Below are 11,867 nucleotides of genomic sequence, written 5' to 3'. Positions count from 1 at the left end.
TATCACTCGTTTATTCCATCTTGATTGGAAAGCTGAGCATGAAGTGCAGGATCGACAGGCATTGGCGTTAACTAATTTTTCTGCAGGTTGATCTTCATCATGGACACCACATACATCTTCTACTTCCACAGGTCCTGCTGCAGCACCACTTAGTTCATCCGCCAACTCCAACCATGATAAAAGAAAACAAGCAGCACCATCCGCCAAGAGCACACCTTCAGGTCCCGCACAGAGCTCTTCTTCATCCATGGCATCAATAGGGCAAACACATGATGTTATATGTCATCGTTGCAAGGGTGGAGGTCACTATGCGAGGAAATGCTCATCTCCGCGTGTGATGATTGTTACTGAGGATGTTGGGTATGAGTCCACTAGTCACTATGGCGAGGAGACTTTAGCTCTTATTGTAAGTGAAGAACACAGTGGAGATGATTCTGAATAAGAGATGCAATACATGGCTGCTGAAGACGCTGATAGGTATGAAAGTTTAGTTGCTCAATGTGTTTTGAGTGTGCAGGTAACACAAGCTGAGCAAAATCAAAGGCACAATTTGTTCCATACAAAGGGAGTTGTGAAGGAACATTCTGTTCGCGTCATCATAGATGGAGGGAGTTGCAACAACTTGGTTAGCATGGAGATGGTGGAGAAGTTCTCTCTCACCACCAGACCACATCATCATCCTTACGACATACAATGGTTTAACAACAACGACAAGGTTAAGGTAACACATACTGTTCGTGTGCATTTTAGTATCGCTACATATGCTGATTATGTTTACTGTGATGTGATACCCATTCAAGCATGCTCTCTATTACTTGGTAGACTATGTCAATTCGATAAAAAAATTGTACACCATGGTAGCAAGAATCGGTATACTCTTGTTCATAAGGATAATCATATTACTTTGCTTCCAATGTATCCTGAACACATTTTGAAAGATGATATTAATAGAGCTAGTAAAGCAAAACAGGAGCAACACAAGAGTGAAAATTAGACTGTGGCAAAAGAATTTGAGCAACAAATGAAGCCTAACAACAAACCATCATCTAGTGTTGTCTCTGAAATTAAATTGAAAAGTGGATGTTTAGTTGCCACCAAATCTGAAATTGATGATCAAGATTTTAACAAATCTATTGCTATGCTTTTGTGTGCAAAGAGACAATATTTTTCATTCGAGGATGTGCCTTCCTCTTTGCCTCCTGCTGTCAGTAACATTTTGCAGGAGTTCACTGACGTCTTCCCACAAGACGTGCCACCGGGATTACCACCTATTCGAGGGATTGAGCATCAGATTGACTTAATTCCTGGTGCATCACCGCCAACCGTGCGCCATACGGTATACCTTACCAATGTAGAGGAGACGAAGGAGATTATACGTCAAGTTCAGGAGCTGCTCGGCAAAGGTTATATACGTGAATCACTTAGTCCTTGTGTTGTTCCTATTATTCTAATGTCGAAAAAGGATGGTATATCACGTATGTGTGTTGATTGTAGATCCATTAATAATATTACTATTCATTATCGTCATCCTATTCCTAGGCTCGGTGATATGCTTGATGAATTAAGTGGATCTACAATATTCTCCAACGTTGATCTACACAGTGGATACCATAAATTTTGTATGAAATTGGGAGATGAATGGAAAACAACAATTAAAACTAAGCTTGGCTTATATGAGTGGTTAGTCATGCCTTTTGGGTGAACTAATGCACCTAGCACTTTCATGAGATTAATGAGCGGAGTTTTCTGTGCTTTCATTGGACGATTTATGGTAGTCTACTTTGATGATATACTGATTTAAAGCAGATCTTTGGAGGAACATTTGGAACATTTACGTGCTATTTTTATTGCTCTACGTGATGTATGTTTGTTTGTTAACCTTGGGAAGTGCACCTTTTGCACCGACCGCATATATTTTCTTGGCTATGTTGTTACTCCACAAGGAGCTGAAGTTGATAAAAAAAGATTGAAGCTATTGAGAGTTGGCCGTAGCCCAAAATGGTAACACAAGTGATGAGTTTTCTTGGACTCGCTAGTTTCTATAGGCGTTTTGTGAGAGATTTCAGCACCATCGATGCACCTCTCAATGAGCTTACAAAGAAGGATGTGCCTTTTGTTTGGGGTACCGCACAAGAAGAAGCCTTCACGGTACTGAAAGATACGTTGACACATGCTCCTTTATTTCAACTTCCTGATTTTAATAAGACTTTTTAGGTTGAATGTGTTGCTAGTGGAATGGATTAGGAGGTGTATTATTACAAGATGGTAAATCTGTTACATACTTTTCTAAAAAATTGAGTGGGCCTAGTCTGAATTATTCTACTTATGATAAGGAATTACATGCTCTTGTTCAGACTTTGGAAACATGGCAACATTACTTATGGCCCAAAGAATTTGTTATACATTATGTTCATGAATCTTTGAAACATATTAAAAGTCAAGAGAACCGTAGACATGCTAAATGGGTTGAATTCATTGAGACTTTCCCTTGTGTCATTAAACATAAGAAGGGTAAAGAAAATGTTATTGCTGATGCATTGTCTCGTCGTTATACTATGCTTTCACGACTTGACTTTAATTTTTTTAGTTTGGAGACCATCAAAAATCAATATGTGCATGATGCTGAATTTAAAAATTTGATGCAGAATTTAAAGAAGGAAGAACGTGGAACAAGTTCGTCATTAATGATGGATTTGTGTTCTGTGCTAAAAAGCTATGCATTTGAGCTAGCTCCGTTCATCTTTTGTTGTTGCAGGAGACGCATGGAGGAGGATTAACGGGACATTTTGGTGTGAAGACGACGGAGGACGTGCTTGCTACATATTTCTTTTGGTCAAATATGAGAAGGGATGTCGAGCATTTTGTTGCTCGCTACACTACATGTCAAAAAGCTAAGTCACAACTCAATCCTCATGGTTTATATATGCCTTTGCCTGTATCTAGTGTTCCATGGGAGGACATATTCTATGGACTTTGGTTTAGGTTTACCTCGAACAAAGATGGGGAGGGATAGCATATTTGTTGTCGTGGATAGATTTCCAAAAATGGCACACTTCATACCATGTCATAAAAGCAATGATGCTACTAATGTTGTTAATTTCTTCTTTCGTGAAATTATTCGCTTACATGGTGTGCCAAATACAATTGTTTCAGATTGTGATACTAAATTTCTTAGCCACTTTTCGGAGATATTTATGGGCTAAGTTGGAGACTAAACTGCTTTTTAGTACATGTCACCCCCAAACTGATGGTCAAACTAAAGTAGTAAATAGAACATTGTCTACTATGCTTAGGGCTGTTCTGAAGAATAACCTGAAAATGTGGTAAGAATGCTTGCCTCATATTGGATTTGCCTATAACCGTTCGCTACATTCTACTACTAAGATGTGCCCTTTTAAAATTGTGTATGGCTTCCTACCTCGTGCACCTATTGATTTGTTGTCTCTTCCATCTCCGGAGAGGGTTAATTTTGATGCTAAACAAGGTGTTCAATTGATCTTGAAAATACATGACTTAACCAAGGAAAACATTGAGCGTATGAATGTTAAATACAAACTTGCTAGAGATAAGAGTAGAAAACATGTTGTCTTGTTTGATTATATTTACACAAAGATAGGTTTCCTGATTTGCGCAATTCAAAGCTTATGCCATGTGCTGATGGTATTTTCAAGGTGTTCACTGGTACGCGTCGGTCCTATACAAACGAGTTTTAACCCCTTTCCGCGACGACATTTGGACCCGTCGTCAAGTGAGTGTGGGTGATGGGGGGGGGGGGGGGGTTCTTCCCACGCAACTCAGAAACCGTCGGGGATATGCCCTCCTGGCACACACTTGGCAAAATGAGGTCGTCTGCGAGCGGCGAGCGCTCAAATACGGAAATACGTACAGTAGAGCTAAAAAATACAATTATATGGCAACATTGTTTCCGGTCGCAAGTACATCCCACATAGTCAGTTCCCGCTAAACGTTTCCATTCGTATGTACATCCCACACAGTCGCTCCAAGGAAAACGTTTCCGTTCACAGGTACATCACACACAATTTTTCCTGTTAAATCGTTTGTGTTATTGAATGCATCACACACGGTCCGTAGAAGAAACTACGTGGCAAAGGCTGTCCATCACACACAGTTTTTATGTGGTAAACGTTTACGCAAGGTGGCCTAACGCAAACAGTTTTCAAGAGAAAGCCGTGTGTGATTGTTCATTGATCCAACACGGTTTATTCCTAGAAACTGTGTGCGTTGCCTGAGGTCATCGCCCACGGTATTTTTTCAACAACCGTTTGCAATAGCAAAACCTTGTTAGCAGGCTAATTATCCGATTATTCATAATCCATTTGTTAATCTAATTGACATTTCATATTAAGCACACAATATATTTCATTTTCATAATATAAATACATCAGATTACAACATCATATAGCTTCAGCACTCAGCTACCCCATTACACAACTACACCAGGACCAAGTTTCACATGCAACATCTATAAGCTTTCGAATTAGCATCATAGACGGTACATAGACAGATGTATCTCATCTGGAAAACTACTGAAGCAGAAGGCGAATATTGAGCCTTCATTGATGTTGAAGGTCTTTATAACTTTAGGCCAGTGCCTGTGGATGATTTACCGTCCATCCTTCATCCTCTTCAGGAACACTTCAATATTGAACCGTGGGTGTTGTATGAATACCTTCCTCGCCTCCTGACCATACAGGTGGTTTTTCACAGGTGGTTTGAGAGGTAATCATCAATGAACTGCTTTGGAAAGGCCTAAAAATAAGGATGTGCATAAATATCTTCTCTATATTGGAAATGGGGCAAAGGAATAAAAAAAGGCAAGGTATAATAGTTAGTACCATCCTGTAGTGAACTGATGTCTTCTTCATTGTGCAGACAAAGATCTTGTTGTTTTTTGTCGCTAATTTCTTTATCCTAACAATCTTTCTAAGTTTCTTGACTTGACTGATATTCATGGACAACTCATTTCCCCACATGCAAAAGGGTCGAATAGTGGGTCAAAACCTCTGACAGCAGGACCTACATGTGCAAGACCAAATTGTTAAAAACCTAAATATTAGAATGGTTCCTGCAATTTCCCAATAATGTGCTATTAGACAATGGACCATGCACGTGCTAACCTCTATTGTAAACCTCAGTGCTTCCCATTGTTTTGCTGCAACACATATAAGGTAGTTAGTCATCAGGTTAAGTAAGAGTTCGCATGCTATCAATAAAATATGTTGATGAAAAATAAGCACATTGCAGATTCATCAGATTAATTCAAGCCACATGGAAAGCCCATTTATCCAAACCAAGCATGATTAAGAACTAGGAAATATAGCACTTGTATATGTTTCTCATGTATTAAGTGCAGCCAAATTCGATTTATTCCTCACATGCACAACAATACAAAATTCTATCCACGACAATTGGACATCGCAGTGTAGAGTTGAACCTAGCAGTTAGCTAAACACCACAACAAATGAACCAAACATTAACTGAGCACCACATTGCACAATATAACATACTCCTAATAGAAGATCAGACAGTTAACCAAACCAAGCATGCTTAACAACTTGGAAATATAGCAATTGTATTTGTTTCTCATGTATTTAGTACAACCAAATTAGATTTATTTCTCACATGGTATATAATAAAAGAATGCACCCACAACAATTGAACATCGCATTGCAGAATTGAACCAAACAGCCAACCGTGTCTCATCGTCGGCGCGCGACGCATCGACGGTGGCCTCGACGATGAGGTGCTCCTCCAAGATCTGGGGGTCGACACGAATGGCAGCCATCGCTACCTCATCCATGCGTGCGGCCGGAATTTGCTTCTCCGTTGCCAAATGGTCCTTGGGATCCTGGCTGTATTGCGCGCATCATGGCTTAGGGTGGCGCTTATTTGGTGGAGGGGTCGCTGATTTGGGTGGAAGGTGTTGCGCCGGTGGTCAGGGCATGTGGGATGTGCAAGGAGAAGGAGGATGGGGCTCGGGTGTGGATTACCTGCCTGGATAGGCGAGGCCGAGCAACGTGGAGGAGGGTCACGGGTGAGGAGGCGGCGCTGCAAACAAGGAGTGAAGGTTTCAACTTGGAAAGGAAGGCGGAAACAGGGGAAATGTGTCTTTTGGTAAGGGGGGGGGGTAGATATTTCTGTGAAAGCCGAAAATTTGGAATCGCTTCAGCGAAAAAACTGGCGCACAAAGTGTCATTAGACACGGTCCCTTATTCAGAACTGTGTACGATATGTGAATATCAGAAACGATTCAGATAGCTTAACCCGTGTGCGTTGAGTTTGAACGTCAAAAATTTTGGTTCAAATTTCCCTGGTTATAGTGGTCATCCACGTCATTGCATAATTTGGGTACACAAAGGAGACTAACTTCTTAATCGAGCAAGTTCAGCAATTAAACAGAGCTATCTGACCTAAACATTACTCTAACAAATTAAAGACCGGCACTCTTAATTAAACAAAACAAAGAGTACTACTACGGCTGGTGCTCATTGATCTCCGCCGCCTACTCCATGTCCAGCTCGCGCCCGACGGTCTCCTAGGGAAGGGGCTCCATGGCATCAATTGCACCATACTCGGCAAGCATCGCGCCATCCGCGTCCGCCATATATTTGGAATAGGCCGCCACGGGCTGGGTGTGGGCAGCCGCGATTTGGGCTCTGGCGGGCTCCGTCGTGGCAAGGTATGCCGCGCAGGAACGGACGGCTGCTCGAACTCTCTCGGCGATTGCCAACTCTTCGGCCGTGGGTTGCCGACCGTTGTCGGAGAAGTTTCGTTCGATTTGTGCAGTGACCGCCACGAGCTGGGCGTGGACGGCCTCAACATAGTAGTGGGCGGCCTCCATCAGGGCTAAGGCGGCTGCTACGGAACGGACAACTGCTGTGCTGCTCTCGCCAGTTGTTATCCCTGAGGCAGATGCTGCTGTCGCCGCCTGAGAAGCAACAACGACCGTTTGGGCTGCCTTGACCGCCCGGACGTAGACTGCGGTCGCCCTCACGAAGCTTGTTAGCACGCGCCTGGTGGCTGCGTCTGTGCTCTCGCCGGAGTGGGCCGCCAAAGTTGCCCTCACGACGTGGGTCCACGTCCCCATCTTTCACCCGCGATGAATGAACAGTGAAATGATATTTGGGGAGTGAGCTAGTGTGCTTGACACGCCGGCTGTGGACTATAGCCAACGCACCTTCTCGCGTAAGCCATAGGCGTACTATACACTGACGGTGCTCCAAGATATTTTGTGCTGCATCTCATACGGTTGGTGATAATAAACTGTGTGCGATCTACTTGATTTATCGTCTTGATTTGAATTACGTAATGGGGCCACAGCTACAAAGGATGGTGTTTGAATTGCTAGAACTTTTATCTGCAGTGAACATGCAACTATAGGTGTGTCGTCAAAAAAATGGAGTTATTCAGGGTTCATTCGAACGTTTTTATACATTAACTTGGTTTTGTAGGCATTTCAGGTGCATAATTTTAATTTGAACTACATGCACATGCTCCAATGCATATAAATGGGTTGAAAAATCAAATATGTGTCCTTGGTTGCGTGCTTAGGTCCCATGCAAGAAACGGGAATGAATGTCACACATCCTGCCACCGTCACTCGGCTGCAAACATTGAGATACCTGATTTTTAAATTCTAGTAAATCCAAAAATCGTTTGAAATTCATGAAACTTGGCATGCTATCATGGAGCGGCATCAACATGTCGTGGTAAATTTTTTGTCCCATTTGGGGCAGGTTTGGGTATAAGCTTCGCACAAAGCAGAGCTTCTCACAACAAGCGTGATGGTTTCGGCAGGGAACGTGCCACCTTTGGGGACGAAACGATATCCGTTGCCTCTTATTGCTTTCAAAAAATTTCGAGTGTCAACATAGAACAACAGGAGTGTTGTGTTTAATTTTGGAATTTTTCGGGGTTCGTTTGGAAACTTTTATACATTAACTAGGTTTCCCAGGCATTTTATGTGCATAATTCAAATTTGAACTACATGCACATTCTCTAGTGCATATAAACTAGTTGAAAAATCAAATCTGTGTCCTTGGTTGCATGCTTAGGTCCCATGCAAGAAATGGGAATGAATTCCAAACACCCTGCCACCGTCACTCGGCCGCAAACATTGAGATACCTGGTTTTTAAATTCTAGTAAATCCAAAACTCGTCTGAAATTCATGAAACTTGGCATGCTATTATGGAGCGGCATCAACATGCCGTGGTAAAATTTTTGTCCCATTTGGGACATGTTTGAGTATAAGCTTCTCACAAACCTTAGCTTCTCACAAGAAGCGTGATGATTTCGTAGGGAACGTGCCACCTTTGCGGACGAAACTACATCCGTTGCATCTTATTGCTTTCAAAAAAATTCGAGTGTCAACATAGAACGACGGGAGTGGTGTGTTCAATTTTGGAATTTTTCGGGGTTCGTTTGGACATTTTTATACATTAACTAGGTTTTCTAGACATTTTATGTGCATAATTCAAATTTGAACTACATGCACATTCTCTAGTGCATATAAACTGGTTGAAAAATCAAATATGTGTCCTTGGTTGCATGCTTAGGTCCCATGCAAGAAATGGTAATAAATTTCAAACACCCTGCCACCGTCACTTAGTCGCAAACATTGAGATACCTGGTTTTTAAATTCTAGTAAATCCAAAACTCGTCTGAAATTCATGAAACTTGGCATGATATCATGGAGCGGCATCAACATGCTGTGGTAAAATTTTTGTCTCATTTAGGGCAGGTTTAGGTATAAGCTTCTCACAAACCTTAGCTTCTCACAACAAGTGTGATGGTTTCGGTAGGGAACGTGTCACCTTTGGGGATGAAATGATATCCATTGCCTCTTATTGCTTTCAATTTTTTTCTAGTGTCAACATAGAACAACAGGAGTGTCGTGTTTACTTTTGGATTTTTTCGGGGTTCGTTTGGACATTTTTATGAATTAACTCGGTTTTCTAGGAATTTCATGTGCATAATTCAAATTTGAACTACATGCACAAGCTCCAATGCATATGAATTGGTTGAAAATCAAATCTGTGTCCTTCGGGGCATGCTTAGGTCCCATGCAAGAAATGGGAATGAATTTCAAACACCAGAGCACTGTTGATTGCCAGCAAAACATTGAGATACGTGGTTTTTAAATTCTAGTAAATCCAAAACTCGTCTGAAATTCATGAAACTTGGCATTCTATCATGGAGCGGCATCAACATGCCGTGGTAAATTTTTTGTCCCATTTGGGGCAGGTTTGGGTATAAGCTTCTCACAAACCTTAGCTTCTCACAACAAGCGTGATGGTTTCGGTAGGGAACGTGCCACCTTTGGGGACGAAACGATATCCGTTGCCTCTTATTGCTTTCGAATTTTTTCTAGTGTCAACATAGAGCAACAGGAGTGTTGTGTTTACTTTTGGAATTTTTCGGGGTTCGTTTGGACATTTTATACATTAACTGGGTTTTCTAGGCATTTCATGCGCATAATTCAAATTTGAACCACATGCACAAGCTCCAATGCATATAAATTGGTTGAAAAATCAAATATGTGTCCTTCGGGGCATGCTTAGGTCCCATGCAAGAAATGGGAATGAATTTCAAACACCAGAGCACTGTTGATTGCCGGCAAAACGTTGAGATACTTTGTTTTTAAATTCTAGTAAATCCAAAACTCGTCTAAAATTCATGAAACTTGGCATGCTATAATGGAATGGCACCCGACATGCTGTGGTATTTTTCGTGTCCATTTTGAGAGAAGGCGCACTCAAATAACAACCAACAAAGGCATTTTGAAACAAATAGCTGCCACTGTAACATCTCAAACGTTTTGTATAATTTAAATTGTGTGCGTTCTATTAACCATTCACGTGACGCCATGCCTTACTCTTTTAATGGCTAGGAGGTGCCATGCGGACAGGTGCTTGAGTGCTTGACTAAACTTGAAGGCGTGCCGACAGCTTCCTCGGGAAGCCAAGAGAAAATGTGCCGAGCAGGATTTCTGTAGCTCTTGGTCGCAAACGTTTTAGATAGAACACCCGTATGCAAATTGAGAGCTATGGTCTTCCCCCTTAGTCGAGGGAAAATCCACAGCGTAGTATTTGTGCATCCCTTCAATGCAAACGGTTATTTTGGATGACCTGTGTGCAACCACGTACAAACAATTTGGTAAGATTTGCATCTGTCATATTGGGTATGTTGCTATTTGTCAAACTGGAAAGATTGACATTTGTTGATCTAGTAATGTTGCCATTTGTCAATCCTTGTAACACTACGATTTATCAAAATATGCAGCTAGAAATCACTAGCACTATCTAATTTTTGCAACTAAAATTCAGTAATTAAGCATAGATTTTCATTCATAAAATAAGCAACCGTTCTTAATTTATACAAACAGTTCAACTCGACAGCTGAACCGACCAAACATTTCCCCAATTGTTGCCAACCACATGCTGAAATATCTAGTTCAACTATATATACTAGTTAATATTAAGTACGCTGTACAGTTTGACCACACATCTATAGTCAGATGAACTGAACAAAATAGCCCCTAAATACTACTTCTACCATGGAGGGGTTTTGTGCTACTTCCGACAGCCTCTCCTCTGCCGAGCACACTCAGTAAGAGGCAGAGGAGGAGGAGGAGCCTACCAAAGAGCTGGAGAAATGCAATACGGTGCCTGCCGCTGCTGCACGTTCAGCGACGCTCACCAGCTCGAGCGCCCACTGCCGCTCCAGACGATCCCTCTCGAAGCGACCGGACTGCTCGTAGATCTCTTGATTCCTCGCCTCTGCGTCGGCGCGTGCTACGACCACGGCTGCGGTAAGGCTCTTTGTGTGCTCGACGAGGCGCTCCTCCTCCTCCTCCCACAGGAACTCGATGTAGCGCGCAAGGTCGCTGACGCACGTGCGGGCCTCCACCTCCGCCTCCCTCCTTCGGGCGGTGGTGGCGGAGCGGGTGATGATCCCGACAGTTGACGGTGGGCTGGCGGCCACGGCGGTCGACGATGGGGTGGCGGCCATGACCACCACCTCCCGCTTTGAGCCGCGATGGCGGAGCGGGTGATGGCCATGGTGGCCGACAGTGGGGTGGCGGCCACGACTACAACCTCCCGCCTTCGGGCCATGGCGGCAGAGCGGGAGATGGCCTTGGCTTTCGACGGTGGTGTGGCGGCAACGGCGGCCGGCAACAGCTGTCGACGGGGACTCACCCAACAGGGACGCCACGCGCACTACATTACGTCGGGGACTGCGCCACCACCGCAGTGTAGCCGCCCAGCTGGAGCTGTCCTCTGATGACAGTGGAGTGGCTGAGCAACGACGACGGACTGGTGCCATTGGCGATTGTGGGAGAAGCACACGAGAGAAGCTACAGGGAGGGAGGGGAAAATGCGACGCAGGACTCGTCGACCGTGAGGGTTTTTATAGCAGGCCGGTAAGCATTGGGATTTTGGGGGATTTCACCGAGTTGGGCGGGAATCTTGCGCGGGAACCTGCGAGGTTGCGCGGGAACGGGCTCACCGACGATTCACTGGCGTCACTGTTTGGCCAAAAGAACGCCCCCCGCGCGCGGTGCAAGCGTGCGCTGTAAGCCGTCTGCGGCAGCGGGGTGACAAGACGTGCGAGAGGAGGACGAAAGGACGCACACACATACGATTAATACAAAAAAATGTTTGCAATTTAATTACCTACTATACCCCCATCCTAGTCTATAAGTATGATTTAACTAATAAAATATGAATGCTTGTCGCCAAAGATTATATCGTTGGAGTCGTATTTGAACATAGTTTCCAGCTATACAATTTTTCTAACATGCATTAACACTTTTTTGGTTAAATTTAAGGTTATATACCAGCAA

The sequence above is a fragment of the Triticum urartu genome, chromosome 7A, assembly GCF_056163025.1.
Source record: "Triticum urartu cultivar PI428250 chromosome 7A, HENAU_Tu73, whole genome shotgun sequence".
Taxonomy (NCBI): Eukaryota; Viridiplantae; Streptophyta; class Magnoliopsida; order Poales; family Poaceae; genus Triticum; species Triticum urartu.
This window is presented reverse-complemented; position numbering follows the sequence as displayed.